Here is a 20,005-nt window from a genome sequence, read left to right on the forward strand (position 1 = left end):
AGAGAGAGAGGGAAAGAGACAGAGAGACACCGAAGCCCTGCTTCACCACTCATGGAGCTTTCCTCCTGCATGTGGGGACCAGGAATTGTAGTTGATCAAAAGTGTTTTTCCCTTGCTCCCCTGTGTTATTTTATTATCACATCTCTAAGACTTTACTATTTCTGCATTTGACACTTAGACAAATTTAATACCTATTTTATTCTGTCTGTATTACTGAATTATTTTATGTTTTTTAATTGGGGTGATTGTATACAGTAAATATAGTTGTTGACACATGTATAAAATGTCTCAGTTTTCTGCAAAACACTCTTACCCCCCCAGCCTAAGTAGGTCCTCCTCCAACAATTTGTGCCAGGACCTGAACCTCCCCACCACCACCCAATTCTTTACTTGGGTGTAACATACCTAATCTAGTCCAATTCTACTTTGCATTACCCCTTTCAGTTCTTATTTCTCAACTTCTGTTCATGAGTGAGATCATCTCATATTCATCCTTCTCTTTCTGGCTCATCTCACTTAACACGATCCCTTCAAGCTCTGTCCAAGATGGGTGAATTAGTCGTTCTTCATAGCTGAGCAGCTGCTCCCTGTGTACATGGGTCATAGCATTCTTAGCCACCATGTTTTATAGGCACCTAGGTTGCTTCCAAGGGTAAACTATTAAATGAAGAAAGGTCATTCTCTTTAACCAATGATGTTGGGGAAATTGGGTTGAAATGTGCAAAAAAAATGAACATTTCACTACACATAAAAGTAAATTTCAGACAAATCAAGGACTTGGATGTTAGATCAGAAACTATCAAATACTTAGAGGAAAATATTGGCAGAACTCTTTTTTCATCTAACTTTTAAAGATATCTTCAATGACAGAAGTCCATTGCAAGAAAGACAAAGCCAAAAATAAACCAATGAGACTCCATTAAACTTAAAAGCTTCTGCACAGCAAAAGAAACCATCTCTCCTGTATTTTTTCCCCAAGAAACTTTAACCAGACACAGTGAAATTGACTTGTCACTTATCATTATCTATTTTGATAAGATTAAATGATCAAATAAAATACTTATTTTGACAAAAACTAAATTGTTTTTCATTGATTGATTACTGAACTTTGCAAAAAAAAATCAGTTAGCCAATTAATTTTTAAAGTTAACTTTAAAAATTTTTAAGTTTAACTTTTGATCAGTGGTAGACCAGAATTCCACTCCTCCATTTATTTGCTGTGCTGATACTGAAACTCAGGGCCTTATTCATTCAAACCAATTCTCTATACCCTTCTAGTGAATTATTAATGCTAGACTAGTGGAGTGTGTGTGTGTGTGTGTGTGTGTGTGAGAGAGAGAGAGAGAGAGAGAGAGAGAGAGAAGGAGAGAGAGAGGGAGAGGAGGAGAGGGAGGGGGAGGGAGGAGGGGGAGAGAAAGGGAGAGGGAGAGCATTCTTTCTGAGCAGTACAGGACAATCAAAATAAGCATCTGAAATGGTTTCTGAGGCAGTGGTGGTAGGATACTCTGGATCTCTGGATATACTCAGTTTTCTACTTTGGTTCTTGTAGGTAAAAGAAGATAAAGGATAGCTAAAAAGAGTTAAAGTACAATCTGAAAACCAGTGATTTTATAAAGAGAAATCCTCTCCACTACTATGACAAACTTTGGACTGATATCTTATAGCGCTATATCTAATTAACTTTATCACAGGTTGGGACATGGGTATGAATCATAATGTTTGGTTAAGGAATCAATCTTGCCGTATCTGTTTTATGTAGTGTACATTCAGGACATATTTATGGGATGGTTGGGTAGATGATGGAATAAACTGAAGAGACAAAACTACATAGATAAGGGCATTTTCTGATTTCAAAATACGTTTAAACTGTTTTCATAATTTATGAGTGGGATCTATGTGTGTGTGTGTGTGTGTGTGTGTGTGTGTGTGTGTGTGTGTGTAGGGGAGTGGGGTGGGGGGTTGAGGGCAGGTTAAAATGTTTCATGTTGAGTGAGATAAGCCCAAAAGAGAAGGACGAATATCAAATGATCTCACTTATTAGTGGGAAGTAATAAAGTAGGGACAGAGAGGGAGAGCACAGAGTGCAGTGTGACAGGGCAATGGTGTATTACACCAAAGATAAGGACACTGGGAAGAGAGGGGGAGGGAGGAAAGGGAGAAAAGTTTGGGGCCTGGTACACATTGAAAAGAGTATGCATATGCCAAAGAATTGTTCCCTCAAAAAAATTACTATAAAAAAAGACATAAAAGACCAGTGGACTTGTTTATCAGAAGTAATATAGATAATTTTGCCTTAAGTTGTTAGAAATTCCTTCAAATGCTAAAAAAAAAAGGGTTCAGTGTAAATGATTATAACTTATATCCTCCCCTCTGCTACATGGGGTATTTCGTTTTAATTTAATTAATTAATTATTTATTTATTCCCTTTTTGTTGCCCTTGTTGTTTTATTGTTGTCGTCATTGTTGGATAGGACAGAAAGAAATGGAGAGAGGAGGGGAAGACAGAGAGGGGGAGAGAAAGATAGATACCTGCAGACCTGCTTCACTCTTGTGAAGCGCCTCCCCTGCAGGTGGGAGGCTGGAACTAGGATCTTTACCCTGGTCCTCGCTTTGCATGACCTGCACTTAACCCGCTGTACTACCACCTGATTCCTAATTTCTTTTTTTAATTATTGCCACCTAGCTTATCTCTGGAGCTTCAGTGTCAGCAGTATGTATCCACTACTCCTGACGGTCTTTCTTTCTCTCTCTTTCTTTCTTTCTCTCTTTCATAATAGAGAGAAAATGGGGAGATAGAGAGAAGGGAAGAAAGACAGACACCCGCACACTTGCTTCACCGTTAGTGAAGCGACCCCCCCCCCCACAGGTGGGAAACAGGGGTTTGAACCCCTGTCCTTGCTTGCTCTTATGTGCACCTAACTGGGTGTGCTGCCACCCATCCCCCCGGGCTATCTCACCATTCATTATTTTGCTACCTTTCTGACTCTCTTACTCTCCTTTAAAACTCACTTACATTACCCCCTAAAAGATCTCTACTTGCTTTGCACTTATTTCCCACTCAAGGCAGCCTGGGTTCATTTAGAGAAGTGCAATGACATTGTCCATAAGAAGGAAATAAGACATGTGCACTGATCTAAAAATCAAAGTAAAATTTATTAGACTTGTTTCTATGGAAACATGTGCTCTGAGGTTCAATTAACTTCAAGGCATTTTTCTTTCTCTTTGGAATAGAATCCACTGGTGAGTTAGAGATAATGATTTAGAACTCAGACTCAAGTAGAAATTAATTAATAGAAATGTCTGCAAGTCCTGCATGTGTTCTGGGCACAATTATTCTACTGGCTTCTTTTCAGAAGTTTAAATTTAAATTAAAAGCAACATACTTAAAATTTTATTAAATCAAGTTCTATCTTTAATTAACTGAAGAAGGCAATTCTTTTCTTGAGAATATAACTGAGAGTCTTATAGTATGTTTAAGCTATTGTCAGAGTCTATTTTCACTTTTGCCCAGAAAAAAAAAAAAACAACTAAATAGTTGTTGTTTGAATCTTAATCAACGTAGGGCATATTTATATTCTCACTAAACTCCCAAACAGAGAAAGAACATCTGGATTAAAAAATCTGAACTTGTAGACTCCCTTAAAAGGAACATGTAACTTTTTTTTTTTTTTAACTCCTGAATGTTTTCGTTTAATAAAGATTTGACTCCTTTAGAATTGGGTCATTAAAAAAAATAATAAAAGGCATGGTAAAACCAGATTCCACATATTACTCTAAACATCTAGTTTTCCTCTATTAAAATGCAATCTCCTGGGACAGATCAGGAGATGGGACAGAGATTCTCTTGTTCTTGTAATCTTGGCATTTAATTGTAACAAATATATCTCCTACCTATGAACAACTTAGTAAATACTGTTGAATAAAGTCATCAGAGCCTTTTGGCCAAAAGATGTGCAGAAATTTCAGATTTTGGGGGAACTATCTCACAAGTGGTTTTTTGTTTGTTTTTTTAACCTGGCACCAATATTACCTTTGCAGAAAATTAATCCTGTTTTGCATTTTGAAGCTTGCTTTTTCTTCTTCAGTAGTACAAAGACAAAGTTATAATATTTCTAATTAACCTCCAATACAGCAATTCTCAAGTGTCTTCCTAGATAAATATAATCACATATCTTGGCATATAGGGCGAAGAGATTTCATAATTAAATACGAAGTTGTTTTTATTTTTCTTGATCAAAACACTTTGCTTTGACTGTTTTTCATGTTGGGACAAAGTTAGTGAGACATGTGTCCTTCTAGAAATAGAGGTGAATCTGGAAACATAGACGAACACTGAAAAATGCTAAGGGAATGACTTTGAAGAAGTACCAGCCTCTATGCACCATTCAAGGATGAAAGAGGGAAATATTTTCCAGCAAATAAATTAGTGATTGGAAAATTTCAAACATGTTGCCTCTGAAAATAAAAGATTACTAGGTGCAATGTTACATATAAATTATTCACATAGGATTATATATTTATGTATAAGCTCTCTAGCACTGGTTAATTCATTGCAGGTTAGTCTAGGCAAGAATTGGTGTGATCCATTATTATTATTATTATTATCATCATCATCATCATTAATAGTAGTAGTAGTAATCATCAGGGTTATTACTGGGGCTCAGTGCTGAATCCACAGCTCCAGGCTGCCATTTTTTTCTTTCTTTTTTACTTTTTTCTCTTTCTATTTTGCTTTAACTTAACTGGACAGAAAGATATTGAGAGGGGAAGGGGAGATAGAGAGGGAGAGAGACAGAGAGATACCTGCAACACTGCTTCTCTGCTTGTGAAGTGTTGTTTCTGCAGGCAGGAAGCAGAGGCTTAAACCTGGAGTCCTGCACCTGGTGATGTGCGCGCTTCAGTGGGTGCTCCTACTCAGTGACCCTGCCTGTGATCCTTGGAAATCTTCAGTTGATATGGCAACCACGTTCCATGTCTTCCAGGAAGCCAATGAGATGGAAAAGGAAGTTGGAACTTTGTGTGTTTAGCTGACTGTACTCACATATCTGTTGGCAAATCTTAGTGTTTTTTTTTTTTTTAATTTTTTTTTATGAACTTCCAAACACATCTGGCAGGAAACCTATCTTATTTTGCCAGAGAGATTCTGGGATTTTTTTAAACATTTTTTCATTATCGTTATTTATTTATTGCATAGTGACAGCCAGAAATCAAGAGGGAAGAGGGTGATAGCAAGACAGAGAGACAGAGAGACACCTGCAACACTGCTTCACCACTTGCAAAGATTTTCCTCTGCAGGTGGGGACTGGGGGCTCGAACCTGGGTCCTTGCTCACTATAACATGTATGCTCAACCAGGTGTGCCACCACCCAGCCCCTAGATTCTGAGAATTTAAAAAAATATTTATTTATTTAATTTGACAGGACAAAGGGAAATTGAGAGGGAGGAGGAGATAGAGAAGGAGAGAGAGAGTTGCCTATAGCTCAAGAAGCCTCCCCTTCTGCAAGTGGGAACCAGGGGTTTGAACCTGGGTCTTTAAGAATGGTAACATATGTGCTAAATTGGGTGTACCACCATTTGGTCTCCAGTTTTCTTTACTGGGATTTTTTTTTAAAAAACAAGTGCTGAACTTATTTACAGAGAGATTTCTATATGGAAACTTAAAAAAAAAATTAATAGTTTATAGGGGAACAAAATCCAGGCATATGTTTCTTGCTTTAGATTTGGACAGGCACCAGAACAGAGTTTTAGTCACTCTCAGCACTGGAAACTTGCTGGTCAGGCACACATCTTTATTTAGGGCTTTCTTGGGGAACTTTGTCTTTTCTACAAAGGTTAAAGAAGTTAATGCAAAATTCTCCTTCCAACAGCCAGAGCAGGCGTGTATGGCAACTGACCTGGTGCCTGTCTCCCAGGGGTGTTCTGGTCTGCGTCTGTTGGAGGATGAATTTTTTTTTTTTCCTCCAGGGTTATTACTGGGCTCGGTGCGTGCACCATGAATCCACCTCTCAGGGAGGCCATTTTTTTCCCCTTTTGTTACCCTTGTTGTTGTAGCCTCGTTGTGGTTATCTTTATTGCCGTTGTTGATGTTGTTAGTTGTTGGATAGGACAGAGAGAAATGGAGAGAGGAGGGGAAGACAGAGAGGGGAGGGGGAGACAAAGATAGACAGCTGCAAACCTGCTTCACCGCCTGTGAAGGGACTCCCCTGCAGGTGGAGAGCCAGGGGCTCAAACCGGGATTTTTACGCCGGTCCTTGGGCTTTGCGCCACACGCGCTTAACCCACTGCGCCACCGCCCGACCCCCGGAGGATGAATTCTAAGAGAACTTTCCTCAATGCTGGATGATGGGCTGTCTATTGAGATGAAACCTTTATCTCTCTGAATCTTTGGAACTTCCAGTAGTGATAAAAGTCAAACCCGAGTAATGATCACTATCAAACTCTCTATCTTAGCAACAGTTTCCTTAAACCTTGAGGTCTGGGCTCAAATCTTTATGAGTCTGAGGAACCTGTTTTCTGTTCCATAAACTGGGCTTGCAATGCTCATCTTTTTAGAGATATTTTTTAGAGAATATCATTGAGATATATCATTGTCCTGTAAAGTCTATATATTAAATTTAAACTCCAAGCCCTAGTTAGTCATTTTATATACATTTATGCTACTGTGACTTCCTAGAATATCAGTGCAGTTATCCATTACAAAATAATCTTAGTGGCCAAAATTCAAGGTTATGAACTCATGTTTTTAAACATAAGTGGACTAGGAATCTGAAAGGTGCCTGTCAGAGTCATTCTGTTTAAAAACAAAACAAAACAAAAAAACATGGCAGGTCTTATGAAAAAATTTCATGGGCGGGGCCAGACAGTGGTGCATCCAGTTAAGCGCACAAAGTACTATCGGAAGCAAGGAAATGGGTTTCAGCAGCTAACTTCCCACCCGTAGATGGGACATTTCACAAGCAGCCAAGCAGGTCTGCAGGTGTCTATTTTTCTCTCTCCCTCTCTAACTAGCCTTTCTCTCTCAATTTCTCTCTGTCCTATGCAATAAAGTAGAAAAACGATGGCATCCAGGAGCAGTTGGTGCTGGTGCCAAGCCCCAGCGATAACCCTGGAGGCAGGAAAAAAAAAAAAGGACTTATTGGAGTTAATGCAGGGAAATATATATATATTTGTTTGCCTATTTAAGATGTCTTCAGCTGGAAACAAGACCTCAGTAGCATGAAAATTGTGGTAATACAACCTAAACAGAGTCTTCCTAAAGTAACATGCTCTGAGGGTTCTTGTGCTTGACTTTGCTCATTGTACACATGGCAACTCTAACTTTAATGGTTAAAGAGGGTTTCATCCAGTCTGAAGCAGGGCAGAAGCACATTGGGTACGGAATGAGAGACTTTCTCCTTGATAATGATTTAGAGACTCTATGTTTCACCTATGTGAATAGCTACGTTTGCCAGAGGTTTAACACATATTGCAAAATTGAATGGAAAATTTCTACCCAATCTCTTTTATTTCAAAATGAAAACTGGCAGATGACCCATTTTCTAGATAAAAGCTAAACCCAATATTATTATTATTTTATTTAGATTTTTTGTTTTGATATTTGTTTATTTATTTTTCTTTTTTGTTGTCCCTGTTGTTTTTATTGTTGTAGTTATTATTGTTGTTGTTATTGATGTCATCGTTGTTGGATAAGACAGAGAGAAATGGAGAGAGGAAGGGAAGATAGAGAGGGGGAGAGAAAGTGAGATACCTGCAGACCTGCTTCACTGCCTGTGAAGTGACTCCCCCTGCAGATAGGGATCTGGGGCCTCGAACCGGGATCCTCACTCAGGTTCTTGTGCTTTGAGTCACTTGTGCTTAACCCGCTGTGCTACTGCCGGACTCCCATCCCAATATTATTTTAAGGAAACCGTTGCTCTTGGTTGTGAAGAGGCTAATTATCAGCATCATCCAGTTACACAGCTCTATTCAAAGACAAAGTGATCAGAGATGACATAGCTGGCAGGATTGGCATGGGTAGGGTTTCCAGTTCAGTCCTAGCACTGCACACAAAGAATGATGCCCTTGCTCTTTCATTAGTAAATAAACCTTACAAATAAAAGACATCATAATAATCAGAAATGACAGGAACACCACCTGCTGGAGAGGCTGTGAGTGTAAAGGGACTGCCGTTTTTGGTGAGAATGTAAGTTGGTCCAGCCTGTATGGAAACTAATCTAGAGATTTATCAGAACTTTAGAAGTGAAGCTACATTATCACTCAGCAATCTCACTCCTAGGGATTTATCCAGAAGAAAAACACTTATCTGTAAAGACTATGCACACCAATGCTCATAGTAGCACAGTTTGTAATAGCCCAAAGCTGGAAGCCACCCTGATGCCCAACAAAACATTAATAGTTAAAGAAGTTATGGTAGGTATATACAATGAAGTACTGTGTAGTTATTAAACATGAAAAAGCCTTCTCCTTTACAGTATTGTGGTCAGAACTTGAAGGCATCATGTTGAATGAGACAAGCTAAAAAAAAAAAAAAAAAGAAAGACCTCACTTTTAGATACAACTTAAGAATAAGGAAAAAACTTAAGTTGAAACTTGGATTAGGTGTGGTGTATTGTACTAATGCAAAGGACTCTGGGAAGGAGTGAAAGGAACAGGATGTAGAAACACTGGGGTCCTGGTGTCTCTCCTACTATATCAATAAAGTGGAGATGAGAGGCTGTGTTTATATGTTAAAGACTTTACTGTAAATCACTACTCCCCCCAATAAAACAAACAAACAAACAAACAAATAAATAAATGACAGACTAAACACTTGACTCAGTGTGCCAGGGAGACCAAATGTTTGTGCTCATGATGGGGCTTGAACTTGTTCCTTATGAACACTGTCTTCATGGAGCCTAGTGTGAAGTCAGCACACACAGTAGTGGGGAGGGGCTTATGCTTGGAGTTCAGGTTCAAGTGAAGTTCATGGACTGATTTTCATATGTTCAGACATTTCCTCTGGAGCCTGGCTCCTTGGCCAGGATGACTTGTCCAACTTGTTCTGTCAGCCACAGCTTCTCAATTTCCAGACCAGTCCTGGCGTTGTGCTTGAGTCACCAGCCCACCTCCCTTTTCTCCTGCAGAAGTTCCCTTATAGGGGCCAGTGGTGTGCTTGTCTGTCATAGGGATGGGATGCTTTCAGTCTATCTGAAAAAGGGTTTTGTTTTCAATAACAACGTTACTGAATCTTGATGTTGGTTCAGAAGCAATAACAAAGACCCCGGTTCTGTACAAGACCTTCAAATTCCATTCATGTATGTACTTTTAAAAACACAGATCTTACATACTGTTTTTAAATACTTTTGATCTGCTGGATGTCATTAAGAGGATTTTAAGAGACCATTAGAAGTGAAAAAGTGGGAACATCATGAGGAATCTTTTATAAGAAAACCCAGATCACTCTAAATGATTGTGTAATTTTCTAAGGATAGAAAATGATTTTTCCCCCTGTTTTTAAATGACACACGCTCTGGAAATCTCATCTAAGGAGCTTGAAATATCTTGCAATTTTTTTCTTCTTTAGGCTCTAGATCCATTTTTAGTAACAGTGGAAGCAATTTGGAATGAAATACTGCACTCAAAGCCAGTCTACGGAAATGAGCATCGGCAGCAAATGGCAGAAGAAATAGTGTCCAGTGAGGTCTTCAGAAACCCTGTCTTTTTGGACTGAATATCAAAAGTTTAATTCCTATTTTTGACATTTTACAATCCTGAAGCAGTCTACTGATATTAAAAAAAAATCAGCTCTATTACATTGTGTTCATTTATTCTCTTTATAACATAGGTGTGGTTTCAGACAGAGATCAGAGTCAATCTTATAGTTTCTCTGAAACATGCCCCCCATTTTTGACATGAAATGTAGAACTAGTGCTTACATTTTATTTTTGCAGGTGAAAGAGGAAATATTGGGACTGGGAGATGAGTCTCATCACATATGAAAACTTGGGTGTGAGGGCTGGCACCGCAGGGAAGCACCATGGACAGTACCAAGAGCAGTTTGATGAAGCCTGGACTGGAGGTTTGCAGTTTCTCCTTTTCCTCTTTCTGTCTGCTCATCTCTATCCTATATTTCCTTCTTTCTCACATTAAAGATCAAAATAGTGGAAACATTTGACCTGAGAAGATAAAAACTCAATACTCTGCAATTAAAAAAGATGAGGCTGGTGGGCTGTGTGGTGGTACACCTGGTTTAAAGTGGCCATATTACCTTGGTGCCAGGATCCAGGTTCAAGCCCTGGGTCCCCAACCCCAGAGGGAAGCTTCGTAAGTGGTGAAATAGTGCTGCAGCTGTCTCTTTTTCCTTTCTCCCTCTTGGTTTTTCTACCTTTTGTGTGTGTGTGTGAAAGTATTTTATTTATTTATTTAATTTTCACCATTCTCATCACTAAAGGTCTATGTCCCCACCCCCACCCCCCATTATAGTTGTCTCACAGTCTTGAAAATAAGTTGATGTTTTTTTCCCCCCTCCCATATATGGGAATATAGAGAACTGAATATATAAGTATGAAAAATAAAGCAAAATATCAACCCATTTCTGCCCTCCCCTATAGATTTTTCTCTTTTCTATATGATAAATACTATGGAAAAATGAGACTGGGTCAATTATGAATAGGACTGGATGTGACTACGCCAAGTAAAGAGGGAGAGAACAATTTATTTATCTATTCAATATAGAGGACTAAGTCAGAGAAACTACAAAAACAAATGCAACCAAACTGTCTCTTGGACTCTGTTGTTGAGGGGCACAGAACTGTGATGGAAGATGTGGTGACTTTCACCATGTATGAAATTATATTCTGCAATCTTACGATTTTATGAAACACTGTTAGATCACTAATGAAAACCAAAAATGATTAACCAGAAGCTGCTTAACTGAGGCATCATGTGTGTTAGAGGTCCTGGGCCCATTCCTCAATACTACAAAAAAAAAAAAAAAAAGAAAAAGGAAACAAAAAGGTAAGAAAAAAACAGCATGATGGGAGATGGAAAGAGAGAATGAAAGAAAACCTATTTAAATGTCAAGTGTGTATACTTTCAGCATCTGGTAGCAAGCAGGATTATTATGCCTGATCTTAACATTATTATCATCGTTGACTGAATATTTGAGGCTTTGTTACTAACAAACCTTGTGGTAAGTGACTTTATTAATTTATTTTTTATTGCCACCATGGTTCTCACTTGGGCTTGGTGCTGGCACTACAAATCCTCCTTTCCTTTGGCATATTGCACCCAAGTAAAAGACTCTGGGGTGGGTGGGTGGGGAGAATACAGGTCCATGAAGGATGATAAATGACATAGTGGGGGTTGTATTGTTAACTGGGAAACTGGGGAATGTTATGTTATGCATGTACAAACTATTGTATTTACTGTTGAATGTAAAACATTAATTCCCCAATAAAGAAATAAATTAAAGAAAAACAAATCCGCCTTTCCTGATGGTAACTTTTTTTTTTTGTATCTAGTTTCTAGCTTTTTATCTGATAGGACAGAGACAAATTCAGAGGGCTAGGGAGAGATAGAGAGGGAGAGAGAAATACAGACACCTGCAGACCTCTAACATAGTAAATATATATTTTCATATAGAAATATATGAATGTATATAATATGTGAATTATCTATGTAATATATGCATTTATAAAATATATAATCACATGTCAATATATTAGTCTGAAAATTTTTTGAAAAATGAGGGGCCAAAGAACTCCGTTGAGGATTGAAATGAAAATTACAGTCAACTGTACAGCAGCTAAAGGTCAATGTATAGTCATGAGAAAAACATTTGTACTTCCGTTTTGTTTTATTTTGAGTCTAAGACACTTGGAATACATTTTCAAGTTGGAGGAATATTTCACAAAGAAGGACGATGAGTGGTTGAGCAGACAGGATTAATGCCAGTTCTTCTAGGAGATAACTCAGCTGGGACTCAGAGTGCAGTGATGATCCCAAACCCTAAGAAACACAAGTAATTCAGTAAAGGAACAACATTTATCAGTGGGAACCAGCTGTAAAGATGTAGTCATAGGTGACACAGGTGCGGATCCTACATGAAAAAGGTCCTAAGCACGCAGAACATTTATTTATTTATTTGTTTAGGCATAGAGAGAGAAAGGAATTGAGAGGGGAGGGAAAGATAGAGAGAGGGACAGAGAGACACCTGTCACACCACTTCACCACTCTTGAAGCTTTTCCTATGCAGGTGGGGACCAGGGCCTTGAACCTGGGTCCTTGTGCACTGTAGTGTATGAGCTTAACCAGGTTATGCCATCACCTGGCCGCACAAGATTTTAAAATAGCTTTTTAGCAGAGAAAAATCAGCTAAAGTTTAGACAATATAACTGGCTTGCCGCCAGTATAATAACTTAGGTAATCTGATTAGAAGATCAAAATCTATACTGCTATCAATTCTTAGGTTGATCTCATCACTGTCTCATACTTGGTGCTCTGAATTTAGGAGCACAGTCAATAGGGATTATCCAAGCATGGTCGAGGAACTTGAGGAAACACCTGCAAGTTACGTGAGTTTTCATATAGAGATAAATCATCAGTAAAGATAATTACCAAGATCAGTAGAGTCTAGGCTGAGTGGATCATGAACTAACAATGGAAAGAAACTCATAGAAAGGGATAATATGAATATATATATATATTCTCATTTAAATAGCCAAACTGTATTAAGGCAGATATTTTCTTCCCATAGCTTCAACAATTAGCCAAAAAATTCACAACTGGTGCTTACTAATTGACTCAGAGAGCTCTTCCAGGTGGCTACCATCATCACCATCTGCTTTTGAACACTACCTCCAGTCTGCTCGCCTGATTTCTCAGTTGTTGGCATCATTTTTTGGAAGCTCTCGTTCGGCACCAACAGATTGATTTTACCTATTTGGACAATTGCTGCAATATGTGCTGCTTCTCAGATCACCCAGATGGGAGGTGCAACCAGCTGTGTTTAGTGACCCACCTTCCACCATCGATTCCAGGGCGCTAAGTTATTTCTGCCTGCTGGAGTGTTGCTCTATGTCAAGCAGAGCCTGTGTCCAGAATTTCTCATGGAAACACAGACGTGATTAATACGTAGAAGGTATTTTATAGTACTCAGGACCATTTAAGCCTCAAGTATAAATATTAACAGGAAATAAACAAACTTCATGCTATTCCTGACAATTAGCAGTTATTTGACGATGAGAACACTTGGCTTCTTTTAGGAATCAACTCAACAAATATTTATTTCCATTGCAACCATCTCATTAAAAGGATGATACCTACAGAAAGATACTCAGTTGTTACAAAAACAACTCTCTTTAGTTGAAATGTCTGCATATTTACTTTTGTAAGCATGTTTTATTATTAAATGGAGTAATACAATGTCTTTTCCCAAGCAATTGTATACATGTTGCAAATTTTCTAATAAAACCCCAGTCATTCACATGTGGCAGTCCTTAACATATTCTGGTATTTCTACTCCTTGTGATAGGTTAAAGGACAGATTTAATTTTTTTTAATTTTACATACTATTTTTTTGAAAATACTACTTTATTTCTGAGAAGACAAAAACATGAATTACTTCTACACAGAAAATTTCTGTTCACAAATTATTCAGTTAGAGGGAAAGCAGAGTGAAATAGTTAAAGAACACAGACATTAACGTTGAGTTATATGCACACATTTTTATTTTAAAGAGAAAGAATTTCTCAAACAAACAAACAGCAACAACAAAAAAACATAGATTATTATTAGCAGACCTTTGCTGCAAGATATGTGAGAAGAAATTCTTGATTTGGAGAGAAAATGACACAGGATCTGATTCTGAAGGTATTCACAATCATAGACCATCACTGACACAATAAGTGAAAATGAAATAAGATTTTTTTTGGGGGGGGGGCTAGGGAATAACACAGAAGTTTGGTGAAAGGTATGGTGACTCTCTCAATTATCATGTGTTTGTAAAGGAATAACCCTGAAATCTGATATTTTTGCAAAATTATGTTAAATCATGAGTTAAAAAAGGAGAAAAACATTTTGCTTCTTGCATTCTTTTTTACATCACTTTACTGATGGGCTATTGATTAAAAAAAAGTTAATTATGTTTAAAGCAATGTTATTGTGGGAAGATGGTGACACAGCTGTCAGAGCACACACATTGCTTTGTATGAAGACCTGTGTTCAAGCCTCCTGTCCCCAGCTATAAGAGGGAAGGATGCTTTATGAGTGATAGAGCAATGATGCTGGTGTCTTTCCTTCTCTCTTAATCTTTTCCTCTATACCATTGTCTTTCACCATTTATCAAAAGGTACATAAATAATTGCTAAGAAAGGAGATATTGTGCAGGTATGAAGTTTCAGTGGTAACTCTGGTGACAGAAATATAAATAAATAAGTAAATAAATAAAGAAAATAAAAGCACACAAATGACAATGTATTTGATTATCATAGACTATGAATAAGTGAAATGTCACAAGGGATGATTAGACAGTAGAAACACAGTCCTAGACACGATCTGTACTGCAGACTAAGCAGTACTGTGTTACTTGAAGAAAAACTTAGATGAGATTAGGGTATGAGTGACATCTCACAGACATTAGAATTACTTAAAAGAACAGTTTATACAGTAAAGGAATATATAGGGCCGTCAGGTAGCTTACTCATTAGAGTTCACGATTTACTGTGCACTAGGATCTGAGTTTGAGGCCCTGGCACATTTGAGTGTCTGCACAGAGGAAATGTCTTGAGTGGTGGAGTAGTGCTGTGGTGTCTCTCACTCTCTCTGTCTTTCAACCTCTACCTAAGGGGGGGGGGAAGTCTGCCAGAAACAGTGGAATCCTGCAGGCAAGGAGCCATGTAAATAACACAGGCAGTAAAATAAAATGAAAAGCGGAAAAATAAGATATAAGAATATATCACGGGGTCAGGCAGTAGCACAACACATGACGCAAAGCACAAGTACCAGCATATGAATCCCAGTTCGATCCCCGGCTTCTGACCTACAGGAGAGTCACTTCACAGGCAGTGAAGCAGGTCTGCAGGTGTCTATCTTTCTCTCCCCGTCTTTGTCTTCCCCTTTTCTCTCTCAACTTCTCTCTGTCCTAGCCAACAACAATAACAGCAATAGCAATAACATAAACAACAACAAGGGTAACAACAAGGGCAACAAAATGGGAAAAATGGCTTTCAGGAGCAGTGGATTCATAGTGCAGGCACTGAGTTCCAGCAATAACCCTGGAGGCAATATATATAAATGAGAAAATAAAAATGGAAAAAATGGCTGCTGGAGTGGTAAATTCAAGTGCCAGCCCTGATCAAGCCCCAGTGATGATTCTGGTGGCAAATAAATAAGTAAATGAATCCATAATGCAAATCATGGTCTTGTGAAACAACTAAAAGACAGAGTCTGGCTATAAAAGTGAAAAAAAAAAGTACTAGTATAGTCATGGGCCCTTTGGAATATAACTAAAATAGGCCTATTAACTATCTACAAAACGGAGACTCCCAAATCTTCATCTGCAATATTATAGCCTTTAGGTTCATGATTAGTCAACAATTTGTTTGGCTTTATATGTTAACTCTTCTTTTAGCCACCAGGTTCCACATGCTAGCATGATGCTAACTGGACTTATCTGGGCAGACGACCCCACCAATGTGTCCTGGAGCCCTGCTTCCTCAGAGTTTTGCCCCCACTAAGGAAAGAGAGAGACAGGCTGGGAGTATGGTTTGACTTGCCAACGCCCATGTTCAGTGGGGAAGCAATTACAGAAGCCAGACCTTCCACCTTCTGCACCCCAAAATGACCCTGGGTCTGTACTTCCAGAGGGATAAAGAATAGGAAAGCTATCAGGGGAGGGGATGGGATAGGGAGTTATGTTGGTGGGAATTGTGTGGAGTTGTAGCCCTCTTATCCTATGGCTTTTGTCAGTGTTTCCTTTTTATAAATACAAATTTTTAAAAAAAGTGCAATGAAGATTTATGCTGTGTACAATAAATATAACTAAGTGTGAAGTCTTAGATTAGTTAAAAGCAAAGGATTATCAAAGGTATTCTTTACTAATAATAAGCAAGAGAGATCTGGAACCCAGATGGCCAGTTTTTCTGAATGACGCCTGCTGCAAACTGTTTAAATACATGGACTCCATCTGCGTAATCCGCCTGGCTTGCTAATTTTTCTGAATGTCTGTTCTGTGTTTCTCCCACCCCAGAAGCTGGTTAGCCTAATCAGCTTGATTCATGGCACCAGTGGGCCTCACTGACCCCCCAGAACCTAACTGGTTCTCTCCATTCCTCTCCATACATGTGTCTGAAAAAGTAGGCCTGGAGCACAGAAATCACATGTGAATCCTGGCTACAGAAAATGAAAATCATCTCCTCTCTGGTCGTGGATAGATTCTGTTGCCATTATTACTGCAGGTTAGGGAGCAAAAATAAAAGAATTAAATGGTAGATGAAACAAGGTTTCACTTCTTCAATAAATCCTTCTCTTTGGTCACCTACCTAGGCAAACCATTGTCTGCTTCTATTTTTAAAGAGATTCATCTAGTTTCATATGAATGAAAAAGAGCAAGCAAAGTTTCCAGGGTGCATATGAAGAGGCTTCTTCTTTTTTTTTTTTTTTTTCTTAACCCTGTGTTTCCATTCCCAGTCTGTCAAGCAAAGAGGCAAGATTACATATTTTTTGACCATTAAAAAAAATAACCCAAAACAACATAGAAAATATGTTTTAGGGATCTGACTAAATTATTTTTAACACTGATCTGATAGGTCTGGAATGAAAAAAATCTTTGTATAAATTATATATTAGTCCCTATGATAATAAATAGTAGGATTCATGAATTCTAGTTTTATAAAGCTAGTTTTTTCCCCCCTAATTTTTTTTAAAGCTTTTTTAAAAAAAATTTTTTTAAGGAGTGGGGTTGATAGCATTTTTTAAAAATATATTTATTTATTTATTCCCTTTTGTTGCCCTTATTGTTTTATTGTTGTAGTTATTATTGATGTCGTTGTTGTTGAATAGGACAGAGAGTAATCGAAAGAAGGGGAAGACAGAGAGGGGGAGAGAAAGACAGACACCTGCAGACCAGCTTCACTGCCTCTGAAGGGACTCCCCTACAAGTGGGGAGCCGGGGGCTTGAACCGGGATCCTTACGCTGGTCCTTGCGCTTTGTGCCACATGCGCTTAACCCGCTGCGCTACCGTCCGACTCCCTCCCCCCTAATTTTGTTAAAATATCTTATTTAGGTCCTATGGGCCATTGAGTTTACATAAAAAGTGAAGAGAAAAACAGTTTTACTGCCGGTACAATAATAGCACAGCCATTAGTTCTCTAGTTGTAAACTCAATGGACAGTTATCACTCCAAATGACTCAGTATAACCTCAACTGAACAAATGGAAATTAGTTATTTAGGAAATTGGGTAGTGACAGGAAGTCACCATTTAGCCATTAGTTTTGATTAAATTTATGTGGAGAATTCAGGTAGAGATCTTGAAAGTCTCTCTTCAAAATGTGGACAACCTTTCTATGGGAGGAAAAGAGATAATTTCCGTGTGTTGCATCAATCAATGAATAATCAGCTTGGCTCCAATTGGAAAGTTGCCATTCCATGGTCAGACAGAAGTAGTTATTAACCAGTCCCTAGACAGAATATGTTGTTTCCATTACTTTTTATTTCTCCTGATGAACAGATAAATGGATGTAAAAAATGAGTTGGCTAAAATAGACAAAGCTGAAGACGTATTTGCAAGGTACAAAGGTGTAAATGAGATTTCTAACAGTTTCCATTTGTGTCTGGACACAGCAGCGTACTGCTAAGTCAAAGGGACTGCTGGGTAGTGTGATTATATGACACAGTTCACGTCCTTTCAGATTTAAGAAAATTAAGTGAACCATAAAAGGACAATATAGGTTCTAGTCTCGGAAATTCATAGTTGTGTAGGCAGAGAAAGAACAAGTTGAAACTTTGTTTCTGAAAGCATGTATGTGAGGAACAGTGACAAAAGTAAGCCCAAGGTTTGCTGAAGTGTGTTAGTGGGAGAATCTACCTAACCTATGATCTTAGGGACAGGGGGACTTCACAGAGAGTGTTTACAAATGCATGGCGGTGGGTGTGGGCCAGGGTGAGTCCTGGCATTGGCGCACCTAGTTAAGAGCTCACATTACAGTGCTCAAGGACCCAGGTTCAAGTCCCTGGTCCCCTCTGCAGAGGGGAAGCTTCACGATTGTTGAAGTGGGGCTTTGTGTGTCGCTCTGCTTTCTCCATCTCTATCTCTCATCCACACTCATATTCCCTCTGTCTCTATCCAATGATAACTAAGAAAATATTTTTAAAATAATAGAAAATTCAAAAATGCATGGGGCTAGACATAAGATGAAATGAATATTTTATGTAGGAAGCTGAGAAGTATACACACACACACACACACACACACACACACACACACACACACAAAGAGACAAGATGGAAAACTGAAAAAAAAACAAACAAACCAGAAACACCAACATTGTTTCTTAAGTCTGTTGTGCAGTGTTTGGATGATGATTTGAAAAGAAACAAACAAACAAAAAAGCTTGAATTGGGATCCACAGAGAGCCTTGCAGACTGGCTGTTCTGAGAGGATTAGCAGGAAGAGTGACTGCTAAAGTATCACTAACTGTTGTGTTAGTGTGGACCAGTATGGGGCTGAGAAAGAAATTTGATAGAGGAGAAAAAGACACACAAGTTTAAATGTTTAGCTCTTAAGACAACTTTGAGTCTCTAGGCCAAATATATATATGGCTATAGGAGAAGGAATTTGATAAAATTCTTGATGAATTATCTCTTACTATTGCCAAAAGGAAGGTGCATGGCATTAGAGATTTCTATACTACAAGAGCCGAAGGCTAGTGCAAGGACAATGAAATTAACCAGCTGATAGCAAAACTCAAGAGGATGGAAGAGTACAGTCTCAAGGAAGCCATCTTTCTCTCAGTCACGTGTTTATAATTTTTTTTTTTTTTGCCTCCAGGGTTATCACTGGGGCTCAGGGCCTGCACTCCAAATCCATTGCTCCTGGAAGCCAATTTTCCTGGGTTTTTTGGCCTTTGAGAGGGGCAGGCAGTGGCACACTTGGTTAAGTGTGCACATTACAGTGAGCAAGGACCCACATTCAAGCCCCTGCTCCCCATCTTCAGGAGGAAAGCTTCATGAATGGTGAAGCAGGGCTGCAGGTCTCTCTCTCTTTCTCTCTCTCTCTAACTGCCCCTCCCCTCTCAGTTTCTCTCTGTCTCTATACAATGACAAATAAATACAAAATTTTAGCTGTGGGATTATATCAGGATTTTCTTACCAATACATATTTTTTAGTCTCTCTCTTGGATTCTCTTTCTGCATCAACTTAATAATGTTTTTTTTTTCCAAGTCCATGTCCTAAATCTTTTCTCATCTCAGTGATATCCCCAGCAGAGTGCTTCAGAAGCCAATTATTAAATCCTACATATCTACAACTGAAGTCCTTCTCTTTCCCTGATAAACTTCTGTTTGTGTATCTTAGCACTGATGAGGTTAGCATAAAAGAGTGAGGGATACATAAAGGTAAGATGATGATTATTACACACACACACACACACACACACACACACACACACACACACACACCCCAAATTGGTGTGGGTGTGGCCACTCTCGATTTCATTCTGTTATGCACAAGTGCCGGGAGTCAGTAATTCTGATCTAGTCTGACAGTTTCATATGCCAATCCTTTCAGATTATTCCTCTGATAGCCCCATATTGTTCCCCTAATTACTGCTGCTACGGGTTTGCTGGCAATTTCACCAATTCATCATGCTCAGAGATATGAGGAAGAAGATAAAGAAATGATGGCAAAATATGGGACTGAAGACATAGATCAAACTCAGGAAGTTCCACCAATGGGTAAGTTTGGGTGGGGTCAAGATTTGAGGAATAAATTACCTCCCACTCACTTATTAGTCAGTATTTTTTTT

Source organism: Erinaceus europaeus, chromosome 5 (assembly GCF_950295315.1).
Source record: "Erinaceus europaeus chromosome 5, mEriEur2.1, whole genome shotgun sequence".
NCBI lineage: Eukaryota > Metazoa > Chordata > Mammalia > Eulipotyphla > Erinaceidae > Erinaceus > Erinaceus europaeus.